Source organism: Peromyscus californicus, unplaced genomic scaffold (assembly GCF_007827085.1).
Source record: "Peromyscus californicus insignis strain IS unplaced genomic scaffold, ASM782708v3 Scaffold_5__1_contigs__length_169319896, whole genome shotgun sequence".
In the NCBI taxonomy this organism is placed as follows: Eukaryota; Metazoa; Chordata; class Mammalia; order Rodentia; family Cricetidae; genus Peromyscus; species Peromyscus californicus.
Genome location: NW_026294573.1, coordinates 126,257,182 through 126,279,695, shown reverse-complemented (window position 1 = coordinate 126,279,695; position 22,514 = coordinate 126,257,182). Strand labels below are relative to the sequence as shown.

The following is a 22,514-nucleotide window of genomic DNA, read 5'->3' as shown; positions in this document are numbered from 1 at the left end:
TTAATCCACAAAGAGAATATAAAAGCAATTAATTAGCATGGTGCTTTATATTTTAATAGGATTATTGTTTTTAATGAATATTTTTTATCACAGTGGAAAATAAGGATGATGAAAGCTCAAGTGACATGCTCTAGGTCATACTGTAAGTACAAAGCTGAGCTATGAAACAAGCTGAAAGTCCCTCTCTACCACTTATAAGAACAACATAATAAAATCTGTTATAATAGCATTCTAGTTTTGTCATAAAACCATAACAAACCATAGTTATTACATGAAAAATAGAGTAACTAATATTTGCCTAGTAAAACTATAGTAAATTGGTTCTAGTATTAGCAACACTATAATAATCATACTGAAAAATAGCTGCATGTTACAATCTGTATATTTACTACACTATTATAATAATTATAGTTCTACCATAGATTTCTTTTGTACAAAAGCTAAATTTACTCTAGTAATTGCATTCTCTTTTCTTGTCTGCATAATTATAAGAATATAAAAGTGTAACTTTTGATGTGAAGCATGAATGCTTCACATTTCTTACCATTATTAAATGATATGGAATAAAGGAGGAGTGTTTAAAAAGGAAAAACACACAAAAATTTATACACACACACACCTGTGTGAGAGCAGGGAATACTTGGAGAGATGTCAAAACCAAAAGGCAAGTTCATGGCAAAATTTAAGTGTTGAGAAATTAATTGGTTTAATAAATACCAAAACCTAAAGTGTCTGCATTTAACAAATTATTTAGCCTGTCTTATGCCATCACTGTAAAGGACACTTCACTTTTCCATTAAGGATGAGCCTGGACTTCCCTGAAGATGCACCCAAAAGACCGTGATATACTGGTGAACAGCAAGGAGTTCAGCAGAACTCAAAACAGATTCTTGGCCACATCTAAATTTTGTTCATTGACTTATGGGCATTTGTTCTGAGGACTTGGTTTTACAAGGCCCGCTCCTGTTATATAATATTATTTTAAGGTATGTTATGTTTGTTTATGTTGCATTTGTTTAACTCTGTGAAGCTGTGTTACTTTGCCGGTTTAAAACACTTGATGGTCTAATAAAGAACTTAACGGCAGGAGAAAGGATAGGAGTCAGAAAGGATAAACAGAAGGAGAGATCTAGGAGGAAGAGAAGTAGCAAAAGGAGGAGGAGGACATCAGGGCCAGCTACACAGCAAGCCATGGAGCAAGAGTAAGAAATATAGAAGTAGCAAAAGAAAAAAAGCCCAGAGGCAAAAGGTAGATGGGATAATTTAAGTTAAGGAAAGCTGGCAAGAAACAAACCAAGCTAAGGCCAGGCATTGCTAATTAAGAATAAGCCTCCATGTGTGATTTATTTGGGAGCTAGGTGGCAGGTCCACCAAAGAGACAAAGAGCGAAAACAAACAACAACACACTCCTTCAAAAGCTATAATTCTTCCTTCTTCCCTTAAGTTCAAGTGACCATATAGTCGCCAAGTAACCACATATGGTAAAGACTGCTTAGGTGCTCATCAAGTCTGTTAGTATTTCCTAAACATGTACTTAAAGAATATTACCCAATCTGTGGCTTAGTAGAGGGTCTCATGACCCAGAGAGCATGGGCAGAACTGACTTTCTGACTCACCCAGGATGTCTCTCCCATTTCAATTTATTAAACCTTTCTGGAATGGGTAAGGGATGAAACACTGCAAGATGACAAGAACTATGGTCTCTGAGTTTCCTCCTGTCCTGAAGCTTTTCAGCCAACATGGCTATAAAGTGATCGGCTACTCTGGTCTAGACTGTATTGTGCCATGAAGACTTCGGAGTTTTTTTCCTTAGCACTAAAATTTCTTAATGTAAAGCCTCTTTAGCTTGGGATTTGACTGTCGGAGCAGTCACAGAAAACAACAGATTTCATCCTTTCTGCACTTTATCCTGTTTTTCTCAAGCCTCTCCGCCCACCTCCTTCTTCCCTCCCTTTGCCCACTCCTCCTTTTCTCCTTATCTCCTTCATGTCCCCTCTTCCTCATTAATGGAGATGGGTAAGTAGAAGGCTGCAGCACTCCCTTCCTGCTTGTCTTGGTTTTCTTCTTTCAGTTTCCAGTGGTATTGTTTTGCTTGTGTTTGGCATTGAAAAATAATATGTATATTTAAACACACAATGTTTTGACTGTAACCTATTAAGAGCCTCTGCCTAAAATCTATAGAAATCTAGCACTGAGATCTAAGCAATAAAAGGTTTATGTTTAAACTGTCTAAATAGCTCAGGGATGTATTGCAACAGGGGATTTCTCATTATTTAACACTACTTATACTAAGGGGGCAAACAGCAGCAGTTTTAATTTTGAGCTCCAAAATTCCTAAGGCAGAAAACAATTTATTTTTCATTATGTTTACAATGTTGTTTGTTTTGTATTTATTTGGGTTTTTTTTCCCTGTGATTTCCTGTCTATTATTTGCTTTTGGAACTTGTATTGTCTCCTCAATCCAGTTTCTGCCACACACCTCCCACTATGTACTTCAAAACTATCTTTTTCAATCTTTCAAAGAAAACCCAGGTACATGACTCCCAATCCCACATGAATAACAATTTATGTGAATGTTATCCAACTCAAAATGCATTAATTCAATTACTTCCTGTTACCTTAGATAAAGTATGAGTTATCATGCCTCTTACATATTACCAGTGGGTATTATTGAGAATACAGGAGATTCTGCCTTCAGTATCCCAAAGAAAATTATTTAAAGAGGGCTGAAAAGATATCTCAGTCACTATAGAGCCTGCTGCTCAAGAAAGAGGACCTGAGTTCAGACCCTAGCACCCACATTAAAAAGCTTGACTTGGCGGCACTTCCCTGTAGTCTTAGTGCCAGAGAGGCAAAAAGAGGAGATTTTCTGCAGCTCACTGTCCAGCTAGTCTTGCTGAACCTAATACAAGTTCAGTGATAGACTGTCTCAAAAAATAAGGTGGAGACAGGTACAAGAAGAGACTTGATATTACCTGTACATGTGCTCACACACATACAACGCACTCAACACACAGATAAAATACATTGTGAGAGAAAGTACAGTAAAACAGCAACTGATAGATGTTAGAGTTGTTTACTGTATTGTGTTGTTTGTTTGTTTGTTTGTGGTTCTGGGCATTGAACCTGGGGCTTTGCACATGCTAGACAGGTGCTATTCCAGTGAGCTGAGCCCTTAATCCCAACTTATCATTAATTGCTTAGAAGGGACGTCATTTAAAAAGAAATTGTCAAAGGCAGGTTTTACTGTGAATTAAGTTTAGATCTATTGTTATCCATTCTGATAAGCGCTAATTTGGTTGCTTTGCCTGTCCGTCAGGAGCTTGAGAGCAAGTGCTGCCGCTGAACTGTGGCTTTGGGCTGGGCAGTCTTAGGGCATTGCCCAGCCTGCACTTAGGTCCCGCCCTCTCCAGCCTATGCCACACAATCAAGGTAAGTTGTGGGAGTGGGTCAGTCAGAATGGAGGACATTCCTGAGCCTGAAATTCAGCCTGTGGTGGCCAGACTCAGGACACTGCTGAAGTGGAAGCTCAGCCTGAGAAGGAACTTCAGTCCTGTCCTTCAGGAAGGGATAGATCAAATACCTGAGAATAGGTCTAAGAAGAAGTTCTCTTCAAAAGGCATATTCTTAATTATAAAAGTAAGAGCTAGAGTAATATTCCTCCTATTGCTAGAACAAAAGAATAAGAATATCCAAAAACATTTTGACTTTTGGAATACCATACTAGAAGTTTTTCATCTTATTTGGTATAGATAATTACATCTATAATCAATTGAATTAAGAAACAGGGAACTCAGATAGAAGGAAATCTGTTGGAGTATGCATGTATGATCCAAAGGAGTTTTTTTTTTTTTCAAGAAAAACATTCCTGCTTCTAAAATCAAGTCACCTTGAGGAAAGGAAAACTCTCTGCTAATGTTCTCCTCTATCTCCAAAGGGAATAATTATCCACTGAAGTAGCTCTGTGGACTTCTTTGCCATTTTTCCTATTAGATTCTAGAAGCGTCTATTAATCAGCTACTCCTGCACACTAATGAGAGCTTGTGAAACAATGGTCAGATCTATGAATGTGAGACAAGAACTATAACATGGGCTCTCTTGTGGTGGTGGTAGTGGTAGACATCATGACTTGTGGGCATCTTGGCAAAATAGATAAATGCCTCTTAGACAGGATCATATAAAATGACAGCATGGGCCAGCAGGACAAAATGGCTGTGCTGTACTGTCCAGATCAGGCAGGTAAGGCAGGAAGCTTTGCTCTTGGAGAAAAAAAACTGCTGTGGAATGTCTTTCTGCATGCTGTGAATATGTGTTGCTCTGATTGGTTAATAAATAAAGCTGTATTGGCCTATAGCAAGGCAGGCAGGAAATACAGGCATATAGACAGGAAGAAGAAAGACAAAAGGGAATAGACGCTAGCCAGCCACCCAAGGAGCAATGTGTAATGGGACGCAGGTTAAAGCCATGGAACATGTGTTGACATGTAGATTAATAGTTATGGGTTAATTTAAGATATAAGAGCTAGCTAGGAAGAGACCTGCCAGAGACTATACAGTCTGTAAATAATATAAGCCTTTCTGTGTTTACTTGGGTCTGAGCAGCTGCAGGACCAGGTGAGACACAGGAAAACCTCTAGCTACAAAAAAAAAAAAAAAAAAAAAAAAAAAAAAAAAAAAAAACCTATTCTTGTCATCCATGTATGGGGATAGCCAGGGGATAAGGGTTTTCATGCTCACAGAATAATGGTCATATTCAAAGGGCTAAGTGAAACAATTATAATAATAATTGTAAAGGAAGACCTTGTATATATTTGTTCATCTAATACCACATACTTTCCTCCCTGTTTCTATCTCTATACTGTGGGAAAGAGAAGCTAATCTATACTTTCATAAATGGCAAAGGTCTTTTTGAATGTACTCAGTAAGAAAGAAAATAAAGACGCCACTCTAGACAAATAAGTAAGAAGTCAAAGCTAAAAAGACAAGGCCCCTCAAAATCTGAGCCTGCAGGTAGTGAGGATTTAGATAACAATGTTAGTCACCAGCCACAGCCTTCAGCTGTTAGATATTAATTCTATCTATGGCACTGCTATAGCAACTTTAACCTTGAAAAACAACTTAAAATAAAAAGTGTTGATTTATGCCATCTGTGAGTTCGAGGCCCGCCTGGGTTAGAGAGTGAGTTTCAGGAAAGGCACAAAGCTACATGGAGAAATCCTGTCTCGAAAAACAAAAAAACAAAACAACAACAAAAAAAGTATTGATTTAATTGCACAAGCAATTATGTGGTTCACACTGCAGGTCTTGCTGGCTTTCACTTGCACCTCACTGGCCCTCAGTGCTGAGGTATGTTACTTGTATGCAGCAGAAGGATGGATCCTGTTTTTGAATCCATTCTATTAGTCTGTTCCTTTTTATTGGGAAATTGAGCCCATTGATATTGAGAGATATTAGTGACCAATGATTGTTAATTCCTATTACTTTGTTGTTGGTGGTGGTGGTGGTGATGGTGGTATTATTATGGTATTTCTTCATGAGATTCTTATTTTCTGTGTTTTCATGGGTATAGTTAACCTCCTTTGGTTAGTTTTCTTTCTGGTGTTTTCTGTAGGGCTGAATTTGTAGCTAGATCTTGTTTGAATTTGACTTATCATCAAATATCTTGTTTCTCTGTGTATGGTGATTGAAAGTTTTTCCTGGGTATAGTAGTCTGACTGGTATCTGTGGTCTCTTAGAGTCTGCAGCACATCTATCCAGTACCTTCTGGCTTTCGGAGTCTCCATTGAGAAGTAAGGTGTAATTCTAAAAGGTCTACCTTTATATGCTACTTGCTCTTTTTCTCTTGGAGTTTTTAATATCATTTCTTTGTTCTGTATGTTTAGTATTTTGATTATTATGTGGCAAGGAGACTTGCTTTTCTGGTTCAATCTCTTTGGTGTTCCATATGCTTCTTGTACCTTTTTAGGAATCTCCTTTAGGATAGAAAAATTTTTCTTCTAAAATCTTGTTAAAAATATTTTCTGGGCCTTTGAGCTGGCAACCTTCTCCTTCTTCTATTCCTATTCTTCTTAGTTTTGGTCTTTTCATAGTGTCTCAGATTTCCTAGACATTTTGTGTCATTCATTTTTTTAAGATTCAGCATTTTCTGTGACCAACATATCTACTACTTCTGTTGTGTCTTCAAGCCCTAAAATTCTTTCTTCCATCTCTTGCATTCGGCTGGTGATGCTTACATCTGTAGCTCCTGTTTGCTTTCTTAGACTTCTCATTTCCATTTCAGTTTCTGTTTTCTTTATTGATTCTATTTCCATTTTCAGGTCTTATATAATTTCATTCATTTCCTTCAACTGTTTGTTCATTTTTCCTTGACCTCTCTTTAAGGGATTTATTTATTTCCTCCAATTTTTGTTCGTGTTTTTCTTGGTTTTTTAAATGGATTTATTCATTTCCTTTTTAATGACCTTTATCATCTTCATAAAGTTGGCTTTAAAGTCATTTTCTTTTGCTTTAGTGGTGTTGGAACTTTCAGAGCTTTCTGTGGTAGGATAGTGGGGTTCCAATGGTGACATATTGCCCTGGCTGTTGTTGGTTTTATGCTGGCATTTAGGCTTCTGGGTTTAAGGTGTCTATAGGTCTAAGTCCCAATTTCTGAGTTTGTCTTTGTTGGATGGGTGTTTTGTTCCATGGTTTCTGTTTCCTCTCTGGTCTTCTTGTCTGTGTGGCCTGGATTTCTGGAAACTGGTGTGGCCTCTGGTCCAACAGGGGCATCCCCAAGTTGGGGGCTTCAGGCAAGGTGATGAGGAGGCGAGGTCAGATTTGGGGTAACTGGCCCCCAAAGAGTGAAGAAGGTCCATGGACGGGCAGCCTATCTGAAGTTTTAGCAGCAAGAGGGAGTCTCTGCCTGAGTTGGGGACTGGAGTTCCGGTGGCTGGTGTGGCCTGCACCTGAGCAGTGGGAAGATGGGTGGTGGGGAGGTAAGGGGTGGCTGCAGATTTGGTCTTCGGGAACAATAACCCAGGGAGTGGAAAAGGTCTGTAACTACTAGAGAATAGTGTTAGTAGTTCTTTTCTATAAATTCTTGATTCAACTTCTCTCTCTCTCTCTCTCTCTCTCTCTCTCTCTCTCTCTCTCTCTCTCTCTCTGAAAAAAGGAGATGTAAGCATTGAAAAAATTACTAGTCCAAATTCAGTAGTAGATTATCAAATAAATAAATACTTTTATCTGTACCCACAAAATAAACCAAAAACTTAATATATCCCAATTCAAAAGAACCTGAATAGTGAATAATATTCTTACCACATTCAGAGCACTGAGGGAAGTTAATACATCATCAGTCTCTGCTTTCCCACAAGCTAACATTGAACCCATTTTTCTTTCTTCATTTGTCAATGAGCTCTGCTAATCTTAAGATTTCACTTTGTATGTTGGAGTACTTTTCAAATAGCTACCACAAAGGAGAATGTGAAGTTTGAGAAAGATAGAGCTTGAATTTAGTAACTATATCGAACATCTGTGGCTATGAGTAGAAACAAACTGCCCCAGATGATTATGGTACCAAGAGTAAGAAAGAGAAGCAAAGTTCTAGACAAGATCCCTGAAACTCCAAACTGGTTCAGAGAGTCCTGAGGGTGTTGAATACAATCAGCGTGCTACACTAATACCACAAAACAAAGAAAATGGCAAACATTCTTACAATACAAGGGCCAACATGGTGAGATGACTTCTCAGAACTTGTGGTGGTCTCATAAGGGCATGTGTTGCGACACATAGCTTCCTATGTGAAGAGCCACTGGGCAACTTTGCCCTATTTTCATCTTCTGAACAAACTGTTGTAACTGATGTTAGGAAATGTTCCATCCCTTTTCACTTGTATTGGTGTCTTTTGTCTGATTACAAGATTCACACTGGAGAAAAATAGAGTTTAGAGGGAAAGATTTTAAATATCTAAACAGTCTTATGATTCAAAAATAAATTTTACTAACATTTCAGTTTTTATTCTTGCATGCAAACACATGTATTTATGGTATAATTACAATGTAGAGAACACTTGATTTTCTTTTAAAAGGCTATTTTATAATACGAATAGTGGTTGATTATTTTAGAGGCTCTAAAAAATGTGAGGAAAATAACACAATTCTACTCTATCAACATTTGGATATCCTCATTACTTTTATAGCATGTGTAAGATAGTATATTATTTCTTGTTTTAATCTACTCTCCCAAGTTGTAATGTATAATGATCTCAATACCACTTGCAATGACTGCATGACCTTGCCTTGAATGATGGTACCATCTTTTAGAGAATAGATTATATGGTATTTCAATTACAGAGTTGGGCATTTTCAGTGGTATTTTTTTTTCAGGATAACAAGTTGTGCAAGTTGAAAGCTGTAGTAAGTGTGTGTGTGTGAGAGAGAGAGAGAGAGAGAGAGACAGAGACAGAGACAGAGACAGAGACAGAGACAAAGAGAGACAGAGAAAGAGGAGAAAGGAAAGAGACAGACAAATAGACAGACACAGACAAAGAAAGACAAAGTCAGAGAGAGACAGAAAATAGATTGATAGATGATAGATAGATAGATAGATAGATAGATAGATAGATAGATAGATAGATAGATGGATGGATGGATGGATGGATGGATGGATGGATAGATAGATAGATAGATAGATAGATAGATAGATAGATAGATAGATAGTACATGGTGAGAGTATACAGACTTTGACTAGAGAATCAGAAGATCCAAGTGTTATTTGCATCACACTTAGACCTACCTAGGTTTTCTTGGCTGAATTAACTAGCAACAGCAGACTACCTTAGATGAAGGCTAACAAAATAGAATTCGTCATGAGACAGCAGCCTTCTCTCTTATATATCTCTTTTTTATTTGCCAAATTGATCAAGACAGTAGTAAGAAGCTTGCCATTTCACAACCAAACATCAGTTCACAAATGTCCATTTGTCAGCCCCCCTTGGATAATTGGAAATAATTGTTATACTAAATTGTGTGAATGGAAAAAATACATATGAGAAAATGTGTGTTGTATAAGACAAGTAAAACATGGCAAAACTCCTTGCTCTTTATTTTCTTTCCCCAGATGGGAAAGAATTAAAACGAAAGCTAGAAAGCACTCCTCACATACATCTCAAGACTAAGGTCTATATGAATCTACTTTGTATTTCAGTGCTGAGGACTGAACACGAGGCCTTGCACATGCTAGTCAAGTGCTCTACCACTGAGACACGTCCTGAGCTGAGTTCACCCTTTTAATGAACATATAAATGGTAAGTTCACCAGTCTAAACAATGTATTTAACAAAAACTATGAAAATATTAGCTAATTTTTATTACATCAGTAAAGTGGTCATTAATATTGATTAGGTAAATTCCAAAAAAGAGGATTTATTGTATTTATAAAGTGCATCAAGTACATTTTTACATTTCATCGCATTTTGTGACTAAGCTAATCAATAAATTTTAATCCAGGAAATAAAAATACTAACTAAATTTAATAGTCTTATCAGATGGCCATCACTGCTGATAAAGTTGCTAATGGGGATTGCTGAGTACAAATATGTCATGTGTTTTATATACTTATTTTACTCATTTATTATTTTTTTAATTTATAAATTAATTTGGTTCTTAAGAAAAGTTCTCACTAAATAACCCCACATTGATTCCAGAACTTATTACGTTGACCAGGCTTTCTTCAAGCACATAACAATCCTCCTGCCTCTGCCTCCTGAGTTTTGGAATTATTGTCATAAACCACCATAGCCAATACTTTTTCTTGTTTAAATTGGTATACACCTTCTACTCTCTGAACATCGGATGAACCTGGACCACATTGATAATACCTGCTCAACTGGAACAAACAGTAAGTAAATTTTTAACATGTGGCCTCCTTTCTTTTTGTCAAATGATTTGGTAAAGTTCAATCAAGAGAGCTGAGCAAGGATCTTCAAACAAACCACACTCTAAGAAGGCTTTCAGAGGCCATGCAGCAAGAATAATTTTAAAGGCATAATACAGCGTGCGGTAGAAAGTGTAGATGGATTCTCACAGCAACAGCATTAAGCTGAAAATAAGCAGCAGAGATTCAGTCATGTGAAAGAGTTTCTACCCTACAAATCCCTGAAGGTTTTGAATAAGAGCATTTAGAATAATGGCTGTGTGGTACGGTACGAGCAGTGTGTGGTGGGTTAGATCTGTCCAGTCAGGTTACATTTACCATCTTCCCTCCGAGGCACAGCACTCAAGCTATAAAAAGCAACCGAAGCCTGGATAAATGTCGGTGTGCTGTGAAGATGCTAATTCTCCTTTGTTCTAAAGGTATAAAGGGGCCCAGCTGCTAATAGAGCAAGGGCATTGGAAAGTGAAGAGCTGGCTTAAGTCCCCATATATCTGCGGTGTGACCTTGGCATAGCGTCTTGGAATTTCAGCTTCCTTCCCAGTACACTGTGGGTAGTGTCCTTATACCTGTCCTTATCTCAAAGTATACACATGTAGTAAATGATACACCAAGAGAGAATGGAGGTTAACTGAGTACCAGGTACCTACTAGTTGTTCAACAAATAGTTGTTTTACACCTTTACTTTTAAAAGATTCTGCAATAAATACTGACACTCTGATGTCCATGTAATCCATGCTATGGAATTTGAATATTGCTTAGTTTTTAGTATTATCACATAAGCTCAAAGCATTCCTTTAGCTTATCTGTGTTTTTCACATATTTCTTATATATTTTATTTCATGGTATTTATCATTACTTAATATCCATGTACTTATCTGTTTCAACTTCCTGCCCTCAAAATAAGAGCCTAGGAGAACAAGAGACAAGAATACTGTTCAATGATGAACATATGATGAACATTCACTTGCAAAACATTGTGCCTATTACATAGTGGGAAATTTAATAAACATTTGTTAAAAGGAAAATAAGTTTATCTCATTTAAAGCTGACAGCAGCACTTCTAATTGCAATGAGCAACAACACACCCAACTACTTGTAAATAAATACATACAAGCTAGATAATATGCTTTTCCAGCTCCATTTAAACTAACCGTACTCGGAACATGGGCAACATTTAATCAATATTTGTCAAGCACACCAGTATAAATCTCTTATTTAAGCAGTACATATGTGAGAAATGGGGGGAGGTATATCTGCTGAAGAAAGACAAGTAAAAGACATTAGTGATTTTTGTGGAGGTAAAACACTACAATCATATATCTTCTGGAAATGTAGACTCATAATTTCCATATCAAGCCAGGTAAAAGCTTTATAAAACACAATAATGTGGAACTGAACTGTCATTCATGTACATGCATATCTACAAGTCTAAGACCACAAATGTACATGTGCACTGTGTGTGGATATGCATATGTACTTCATAGTAATATAGTATATTTCTGCCTATTTTTGACTACCACATTAATATATTCATAAAGGTATAAAAAACAGGCCATAAAAGTGCTCAGACATTGTGAAATAACAGCATAAATACTAGTATTAATTCTGCATGTCAGATGTCACCAGATCAAGTTATGAAGAAAGGAGAATCCTAAATGTGGATGAAAATAACAGCTAAATAGGAAATAAACTTAAAAAAAGAAAACACTTAGACATAAATGTTTACTATCTTTTTTTCCCCCACTATAGATAAGAGGACTGAAAAAACAGTTCTTGGGAAAGGGGAACTGGTTAATTATTTGCATTGGAATGCAAAGTAAACACCTCTGGGCTCTCTCCCCTTAGCTTGGGGTCTTTGGAAGCCAGGAAGAGTGTGTGTTTTTAAAGAGAACATGGCCAAGCTCCCTCCCCCACACCCTCTCCACTTCAGCTCCTGCCAGGCATGAGCTAGAATCTTTTGTGGCACACCATTATAGTCTTAGGAAGTCACACAGTCATAAAGGGGAGAAGAGAGGTTCCACATGCACTGCCCCAGGACTTAAAAGCCCCCCATGCTGCCTCTTGAACCAGCATGAGGTCCACTAAGGACCCACAGAACAGAACAGTGCAGGACAGAACAGCCCTGAAGCTGTTTCAGAAAAACGTTCCTCCCCATAAGACATTTTATTCTCTTTGTTTATTAAATGTAGTATAAGAAATAATGCACCACACTTGTGTGGTTTCATCCTGAAGCCAGACCCTGTCCTTACTAAGGGATCCAATCTCATAAGCCCAAATTTGCATCCTTCCCCATCTGCTTTAGAGGGAACTCACTGCACATTTCTCTTATGAAATATTTCTGAGAGGTTATCATGGGTATTGGTAGTAGAGGGCAGCGCTACTAGGTAATGAAGACTCATAATCACGCACCCCCGTCCACATACACACACATGCTTAGAAGCTTCTCCCTACCTTTTCTGTCATTCTCTATTAAAATATTCTCATACAGTTCCCACCCCACCTCACCTTATCCCAGCCACATTATTCCTCTTGAGAACAGTCTGGCATCTTCCAAACTGGCGTGTTAAATTCCCTGTAAAAAAAAAAAAAAAAGAAGAAGAAGAAGAAGAATGTTTAACATGCTGTAACACACTGCCTACCCCCACAAAGCTCACACATACACACACACACACACACACACACACACACCACACACGCACACATGCACATACAGATATCCTCCACCACATGCATGCAAATACACATTCCACACACATGCAGACACATACTACACACACAGAAATATCCCCCCACAGACACCCACACACCCACATATACCACACACACACACACACACATGCACGCACACAACACACATCACACACACATCACACACACACACACACACACACACACACACACACACACACACACACACACACATACACCTCAACCCCACACCCTCCCACACACAAAGCACATGTCATTTTGTGCCCCACATTGCAGGGAATTCTGGCAGTTTTCTGCACCTTTGCTAGTAGAAAGGTCCAGTTCACTTTAAATCTAGAAGCCGAGGGGAAATTAAAAGATAACTGCAATAGAACCGAAAGGAATTATTGCCATTTTAAGATCAGAAACAAGGAAAATGTTCACTGACAAGTCCTCTCTCCATAACCAGACTTGAAAAATTCTCCAGAAAAGGAGGCGGTAGAACAAGGGAACAGAAAAGGTTAAAGAATGAAATGGACAACCATGAAAAGATTTATAATTTACTTTTAAAATAAATCAGCAAAGGGAGGCCTGATCTGCCATTTGCTCTGAGGGCTCTGGGGTCTCACACTGAATAATATTCTACAGCCCATTTTGATGTACACTGAAATTAACAGTCAGCCACTTTATGAAATATTATCTTTGTTAGCTTTACCACTAACAAAAATACACTTCCAATTTTTCACATCCACACACTACCTCTATTACAGCAATCGGGAAATTAGTTGGAGATAAACTATACAGCGATTTTATTCATAGCCTCGCCATATCTCACACTGTCAATCTGCATCACAGCTCACTAAATAGTGCCTAATGTTTATTGCATTTAACTGAATGTATACGATTCGGAAGGTTCGCCAGGGACCGATTATCATAATTATACATGTTTCTATGGAAACCCACAAGTCTATCAGTTTTGATTCATTATATTGTTATACCTTCTAGCACTTTCTAATTATTAGGTGCCCATAAAAAGTCTCCGTCTTGCTGTTACTATAGAAATGAGCTATAGACGGGCCTCAATTGTTAACCCTTAAAGGACCAAAATATATAGACTCAGATAGCTGGTAGCTCTTCATGTGGCTGAAATAGCTAATATTTCCACCTATTACTAAATTTCATAATTGATTTGCTCTTGTTAATTTCTGGAAATACTTCAGTTGGACAACTCATGAATAATCACCACAGATTTTATGAGATTGTCCTGAGTTTGAGATTCCCTCTCCTTATGCATTTCTTCAGGTATGATAAAAGACACACACACACACACATAAAAAAAAAAAAACTGAGCACAACAATGAATGAGTGATCACAGAGTGTAAAATGAAAAGTCTTTCGAGACTGGTCCCTTCTTTCATAGATACAGACACACTTGCTGATGTAAACATGGAATTATGTGTTAAGTGAGAAAACAGAGAGATCAGCGGATAATAGAGGAAGCCTGGGTACAGAGTCTTTAAATCAAGCATCTAAAATTGCTTCACAGCAATATGGCTATTTAGGTATAATTTAATATTGCTGCTTAAATTGCAATTTGTAATTTAATATTTTCATTTTACTTTTTCTCTTACATTCACTAACAGAATCTGTGAAAATTGAAAGGGACTGAGCAGTTTCATTGTCTCTCTCACCCTCCTGCTATTATAGTTTTCAATTAGAAGTGCCTTTTAATTTAGATCAGGAAAGCTCTCCTAAAGTGACAGCTCGCCCTTCACACTGCATATCTATTTATTTCGGAAGTCAACACACCATTCAATAACCTGAGAACAGCCCTGATTGCTATGCTAATAGTATTCAGAAATATGTCGACACCCGATAGAAACAAGTAAACTAAGGCTAATTCATAAAGTGAATAATAAAAGGCAGAGGGAAGCCGGTCTCACTCTCCACTGCTGCAGCTGGAATCTTAAGGTTACAAATTTAATTTTTCCCCTCCCTTAGGGAAATGAACACTAGATGATAACCAAACTGAAATTAGATTTTGCCTAATATTACAGCCTAGCCTATTCGATGCAGTTTGTTTTATTATATAAAGCTGCAGAAGGAAGCGGTGGAGACAATGCCTGTATATGCTAATGCCTGGCTGAGCCAGGAGATGTGGCTTCCACCAGAGCTCCCCTCAGCTCAAAGCTAAATGCATTTTGCTTTGTGCAGAGGGGGGAGGAGAGGGAAAGGCTGGAGAAATTTAAATGTATGCCCACATTAAAAAGCAACAGCACTTGTTAGGTAACCATTTGCTTCATGTTACAAGCCCAAACAACCACTGTCCATAGCAGCTCCTCATCAATTAGGAATGAATCAAACTGTATAAGCAACAAAAGGATTCAGATTTGCATGGGGAAGTTCAAACCCCAAATAACCGAGAGAACCATCAAAGCCGTTTGTTCCTGGCTCTTACAGCACTGTTGGCATTAGAGAAAAGTAGATTTGCTACTAAATAGGAAATTTAAAGCAGATTAGGAGTAAATTGAATCAAACACCTTAAAAACTCCATTTATCAGTAAACACATATCATATGCATGTATACAGCCTAGAATTAATTATTTCTTAATTTATATTAAAATTAGTCCCCTGCTCCAAACTAGGCATTGGTTATGCAGAATAATTCAGCTATGGCTGCATATTTCCACTTACTCATGAAAAGTAATGTTTAATAATAAACACCTTATTTTTAATCTTGTGTCTACTCTTATCCTTGAGATCATTATTCCTCCGAACCCACTAGATGTTTTCAAACATCTATAGAGCCTATTTTGTACCTTGTGAACTAGGGAAAAAAACATAAATTGATACACTAACAAAATGTACGTGTGGAGAAAACACACTACTGTCTCCGGATGGCTCCAAGAACTACAGGATACTAATAACACTAGGGCCAGCACCTCATGCATTTGACTAATCAGCCTAAAGAAGACAATGACGCAATTGCTTCTGTAAGCAAGCACTACCTGGTGTACGCATTTAGAGGCGCCCTGAAGATCACTGTTAAGATAGTGAATCCTGGGCAACAAGATGGGGTTCACAAGGGTGATTAGACAAAGAAAGCATAGAAAGCAAGTCATCCAGGCAAGAAAGAGAGCACCAGCCGGGATGCTATTTATTTCCTAGAAAGAGAGTAGAGGTAGGTCCCTGTATTGCAAAACCGTGAATTAATTACATTCTACCCCACCACCATCAGCAGGCAGCATAACATGCTCAGATTTTATTTTTGGTGACACGGGAAATGATGACTTATCATCCGCGGTTGGATGTTCAAATCCCAGGGGACAGAGCCAATAAAAGCAACTCCTAGTGACAAAAACTCAGGGCTAGACCATCAGTATCCATCAAACTGAAATGTTTTAGGATTTGTCTTTGTTTATAACACTTTACCACTGAGGAAAATATCTAGTTAACTAGAAAAAGCCTAAATTATTGGAGGTTCTTTTGGTGGTTGTTCTGTTTTGTTTTGTACTGAAAGGAAAAGTTAAAAAAAAAAAAAGTAATAACTTGTGATTCTCTTCAGCACAGAAGTCGAGCTTCACTGAGAAGCTTAGCTGGTTGGGCAGGGGGCTCCTAGGCCCATATGGCAGGCCTTGGGCTCAGTGGCTCACCCCACAGGACAGCCACAGGTGCAGGTGCAATCAGCATTAAGTAGAAAGGTGTATAGGGAAAAAAACCAAAAACACAACAAAAAACAGCATTTCTGCCAATAAGAGTAAGAGGGGTAGTTAGTCATGGTTGGAATAACAGAAACTTAAAAGGCACCTGGGAGGAAGGTTTACCTCACAAAGTAGGATGCAGAATATCTAGAAAAATCTTTAATCTGATCATCTGAAGTGGATAGTTTATGCAGTTATAGAAAATGGAGGGGGAACAGGGGGTACTAACTGATCTATGGAGTGTTAATGTCATCCTGTTGTTAAGAGAAAGTCAATAGTGTGTTTTTAAATTAGACATGCAGCCTGTGCTGTGGGGAAGAAGTACATGGAAATCATGTATCAGATAACTAAATTGAGGAAAGACAGACATTGGCCAAGGAGCCAGTTAAAGAATATTCCATACTACAAGCCAGTGGGATTATCCCAGTGTCTTCATAGGGAGAGGAAAATGAGTAAGTGTGATAAAAGACAAATAAATTGTGCCCAGATGAAAGGTGAAGTATGGATCCAAATAATCCAGGGGTAGACACAAAGTGAATGATGGTGCTTTCAATGGGAATGAGGTATGGAATATTGAAGAACCAACTTGATTTCTAACCTTCAGATATGCTGATAATGTATACTAGGTAGTCAGACAAAATATCTGAAACTATTCTGAGAAAGAGTGCTAATTTCATTCTTCTGGTCTTGATATAAGTTATTATTTTATGTTACAAATTGGTAAAGAAGAAAATAAGTGTAAATGAATATGGTAAATTATATGATACTCCATTTAACAACACAAGAATGATTAAATTTTCATATGAAGATATGGAAAGAGAAAAGGTACCAAATGAGAGTTGTCTGATAATTTCCATCTGTCTGTGAGTAGAAGAAACAATAGAATAATAAAAGAAAAGAGATGGGAGGGTTACAAAAATGAAAAGAGAAGGTACAATAGAATGTTAACAGAAGAAAGGAGAATCACGTCCAGTAGGGTTTCTAGGCTGTAAGGCATTCTGCAGGGATTGAATCAATGGTACTTGGGGCAGCAGCTGTATGCGGGTGTGCATGGCACGTGTGTGCATCTGAGTGTTTTCAAAAGAAAAGGCAATGGAGCAGGTTCAAAAGCAGAAGAGGAGATGACAGTGGAAATGCACATACTGAAGTCGCCACTGTGGTAAGGGTTTGAAGAGCAGCACATTCGGAGGAGAAAGACACGGACGGGACACCAGAGAGTCCCAGGAAGACTGGGGACCTGGAACGAGGGGCCTTTCTACAAATGCGAAAGAGGAAATGGATGGTGGTGATTCAGACTTAATCTGTGGTTTGAAAAGGAGGTGTACATACAATGATCAGAATAAAGAGGGAGACAAAATGCTTTTAAGTGGTTTTAAACTGGAAATAAAATGAGTAGGAAACCAGACATCAAGCAACCAGCTGTATAAGGCCAAGATCTAAAAATAATTGAAGAATGAAAGGACAAGGAGCTATTACTGCTCATGTGAGCAACAGGCATCTGTGCTTTCACTCCTTTGCTTGGGAGTAAACCCTGTACGATTGCCAAGTAGGAATGGCCAAGCAAACAGCTTCCATCAAAACAAGAGACCTAGAAATTTCAGAAGCTACACCTGTGAAGTCTCATAAACATGACCTGAACAAGGAAAACACCTATAGACATGCTAACATGGCGAGGGGAAAGCTCTTGAGGTCTCAGCCCTAAACAAAGAACTGAAGCAACTAAAGAATACCAGGAGCAGGAGAAGCAGTCTTCCCCAGAGAAGAACACACCCATCAGTTATCCAGTACCAACTGGTTGGCCCTGAAAACACACACACTTAGGATATATATTATATATTACATTATATATAATATATTGTATATATGCGTATATATACATGTAAATGTATGTATAAAATCTCACAACAATTAAAGAAAAAGAGGCCACAAATTTGAAAGAGAGCAGTGGAAGGTTTGGGTAGAGAAAAGGGAAGGAGGAAATGATACAACTATATTATAATCAAAACTTAAAATGTATTATTTTATAGAGACTATTTTAGGACTCAATTTACTCGTCAGCTGGGCCTTATGGCTCATGTCTATAGTCCCAACACTCAAGAGGCTGAGTTGGGGAGATTGTAGTGCATTTGAGGCCAGTGGGCCTAAAACCAGTGGGTGGGGCTTGGTCACTGTCCTGGTGGTGGTGACGTGTGGTCAGTATGCAGTTGTGCACTGCTGTACTGTTCCAACGCTCTTCTGCCCATGATGTCACCTGACTTCCTCAATCCCAGGCTGGTTTTAATTCATATTTCCTCCAGGCAAGAGCAATTGTCATCTTCCATTTCCAACCTCTTCACTTCCCATCTGTAATTGTCTGTTCCACTTTGCAGTTAATGATTGGTATTTATAACTGTCTTAGGAATCAGGGATACAGTGGAGGGAATGGTAACAGACCAAAAAAGAGTCAGGAGTCGAATACTTCCCTCTAACTCTGGATCCAGTCCTCATTTAGAGCACATAATCACACAAGTTATTAGAAGGAAGCTACAATCTTAGGATTATTTATGCGAATGTGAAGTACATATAGCACGTGCTCTGTGGTGTCTACAGTGGAGTAAGACTCCACTCTTTCCAAACCTTTGCCTACTACTCAGTTCTGATTCTCCTTCTAATGTAAAGCCTGGAATTATCATAATCCTTCTGAATACAGGGAAAACGTGGACTTAGGATGCTCCAGGAGGGATTATCATCACTTGTCACTTAAGATCAGATCAATAGATGAAGAAAAAAATTCATTTCCTTCCTAATGATAGTTCTGAATTCAAGCAGTGTTGACATGGATTCTGTGATTCAGGGATGTTAGAGACAATAGCTCTACAAGTCCACAGACAGTGTAATGATATGGCTGCCCCATTGCCATCTCTTACATAAATATCCAAGGCAAGAAAAAGCTACAGGGACTGGGGGCTGGGCAGATGCTATGGTGGGTTAAGTGCCCTCTGTGCGGCACAAGGACCAGAGTTTGCTCCCCAGCACATACAAAAGGCTGGGCCCTGTGAAGGAGGAGACAAAAGGGTTCCTGGGCCTTGATAGTGAGCCACTGTAGCAAATTCAGTGAGCTGCAGATTCAGTGAGACACACTGTCTCAGAAGTAAAATGGAGACCTATAAAGAAGGGCATATGTCAACCGCTAGCTTCCGCAAAGCAGATATTGGATGATCAACACACACACACACACATGCACCACACCACACCATGAAATGTTAATTTTAAAAAAGAAACAGAAAAAGAAGTTTCTGGGTCAGCTTTGACAAGAAAGCAACCCCATCCACTGAATTACCAGTGTACTTCTGTGTGTATCTCAAGTAAACATTAGATGGTTAGACCTAGCAGCAGAGGAGACTTGGGAGTTGTGTTTTTAGCTTCTCTTGTCTGTTGAGGAAGGACAGAATGGGTGTGTGTATTGTAGTGTTTATTTAGCTAGACAGCATTCTGATTCTAAGCCTTACAACCTCTAAAATCTATGTTCAAAATGTACTTCATTTTGAGGGCAAGCAAACCAGAAGGATTGCTAGTCTTTTTGTGTCTGTTTAGATCAGTTTAATCAACAAGCTGAATGTTTTCTTGGAAAGCACAGAGCTTTGAACCCAGGGAAACCAAAGAATTTTTTTTCAAAAACAGGTCAACTGTGAGTGCTAACACTATGCATCTGGAGACACCAAAAGGATCTCAGGCCCTGTGATGGATGGCGAGGGAGGCAGCTGCTGAGCACAGGAAGGCCAGGCTGTCAAAAGGTCATGGAAATCAGAGGACACAGTTTGGATGAAAGTTGGCTCTTTTCCCATGTAAACTGCTTCTAATATTGTAAAAGTCATTTCATTTTTTAACAGCTTTATTGAGATATAACTTAAATATCATATAATTCACACATTTAAAGTGTACATTTCAATGATTTTTAACATAGTCACAGACTTGTGCAAACATTACCACAGCCAATTTCAGAACATTTCCATAATCCCAACTTAAACTTACACCCTGCAACTATCACCTATCTATTTCTAATTACCACAGGCCCAGAAACCACTAGTCTCTACTCTGTATTTGTAGATTTGTCTGAAGACTTTCAGATAAATGGATTCACATAACACACTACCCTTTGTTCTTTCCCTTAGCATTGTGTCTCCAAGATCCATTCATTTATTTTAATAGTTGAATCATATACCACACTTATTTGTTTAGTAAATGACACTGATTTTGGCTGCTCCCATCTACTTACAACTGAATAATGAAGCAGCAGAAGTTTTATACAGTGAGATACTATCCTTTGTCCTTATGACATAGATGGTTATTGTTTGTAGATTTTCTTTATATATCAATAATACAAGCCTGTTATGTGACATGTGGATTGTAAATATCTTCTCCTATCCTTCAGTCTTTTGTCTTTATTAATCATCTCCTTTGAAGCACAAACGTTTCTATGTTTCTAGGGCATTATCTGCAGTGGAATATGTGGGGTCATATGCTGGGCCTATGCTAATCACTGAAGGAATTACCGAAGAATTTGAAAAGTTATGACAGCAGGGCACATCCCTATCAGCAATCATTAAGGGTTCTGATGTTTTCACATCCTTGCTGCCATTTATTTCACTTTCGTATCCTATGTGAAATAATAACTATGCCATCCTAGAGGAAAAGAAGTGATATCTCATTATAGTTTCCATTTTTATTTCCCTGAATGCTTCAGCATTTTTTCATGCGCATGTTGGCCACTTCATATATTATTTGATGAAATTTTATTTATAACTTGTGTCCACTAGTAATTAAGATGTCTTCCATCCTAACTCACCCTGGTGGATGGAGACAGGGGAGAGCTGGTGGGCTGACAAACCCTGCAGGTACTCAGGCCAAGGACCAGGGTTAAGTGCTGGCCCGCCCCACCATCCAGCCCATCTGTGATCTGCTGGAGCACTGGTGGAGGCTCAGTCCTGTGGACCAAGGGCTACAGGATCTCCATGACACAGAACAGCAACAGGATGTCCAGGAAGAGTCCCAGTGATGGTCCAGTGCCGATAGTGCAGCGGAGACCAGGGACCTTGAGCTAAACTAATGATTCTTTGTGATGAGTACCTACAGGTAAAAACATGTGGAAAAAGGAGTCTGCATGACTCACTGTGTCACACCACAGCTTCCATAGGGAGATGTTTCTCTTTCTTCCTTTTTCTCTTTTTTTGGCTTAAATTTTATTTTGTTTTATTTATGGGGGGCAGTTGCAGGGGCAGAGGGAGGATTTGAGGGGACAGGAGATGGGTGGGATCAGGATGCATGATGTGAAAGACACAAAGAATAAATAAAAAAAAGTTTAAAAAAGATCTTTTGTCCTTAAATGTGTCAGACCTTTATATAGTCACAAGACAAATCTTTCATCAGAAAAATGAATTGTAAATATTTTCTCCCTACTGAATGGCCTTGGCATCTTCGCTGAAAATGAGCTAAATAGAGACATACAAGTTCACTTTATATTCTTAATTTCTTTCCATCACAATATATACATAATTTATATAATATATTTATATAATTTTATAAATATCCTGTGCTGGTACCATCCCATTGTGATTACCACTTCTTCTTTTGTAGTTAAGTTTAGAAAGCACTGACTCCTAGCCATGAGGCCGTCAAGGGATAGTTCTAAGTTGAGGGACATATGACTTCTCCAACTTCATTCTTCCTTTTCAAGATTGACTATTTTTAGCCTCTTGAATTTCTATGAGTTTGAGAATTAGCTTGCCAATTTCTAGAAAGAAGCCAGCTGGGAGACTTATCAGGATCAAATTTTATCTGTTCATCAAGTTGGGAAATCTTGTCATTTTAAAAATAGTAAATTCTGAGCCATAAACTGCTTTTAATATTGTAAAAGACATTTCTTACTGGTGTCTCTGTTTGCCTTGATTTAGTCTATTTTCACCTTATTAGTCATGTATAAGAAACCTTAGTAGGAGGCAAAGGAACAATAACAGGAAATAGACATGGTTTCTGGGAGCAAAGTCAGGGAGAAAAGTTCCCTAAAAAACAGTCTTTTGTGTTGGTGGAGCCTAGAGACATTCTAAGCCTCACTAAGGTCGGCTGTTTCTTCCAAACACTGCAGGCCCTGGGCTATATCCCTTTGGTGTGGTGGCTGCCATGGCAACAGTTCACGTGGGCTGGAAGAGAGAGGATGAGGCCTCTCTGGCACAGCCATT

At 38.4% G+C, this 22,514-nt stretch overlaps 1 long non-coding RNA gene across 1 annotated transcript; it reads left to right on the top strand.

The window, feature by feature from the left end:
• The first annotated feature begins 503 nt into the window (after positions 1–503).
• Positions 504–21,515, top strand: LOC128096415 (uncharacterized). The gene is made up of 3 exons (XR_008213639.1): positions 504–2,016; positions 9,183–9,282; positions 19,960–21,515. It is a non-coding gene; the product is annotated as an uncharacterized LOC128096415 (long non-coding RNA).
• Positions 21,516–22,514: the final 999 nt, after the last annotated feature.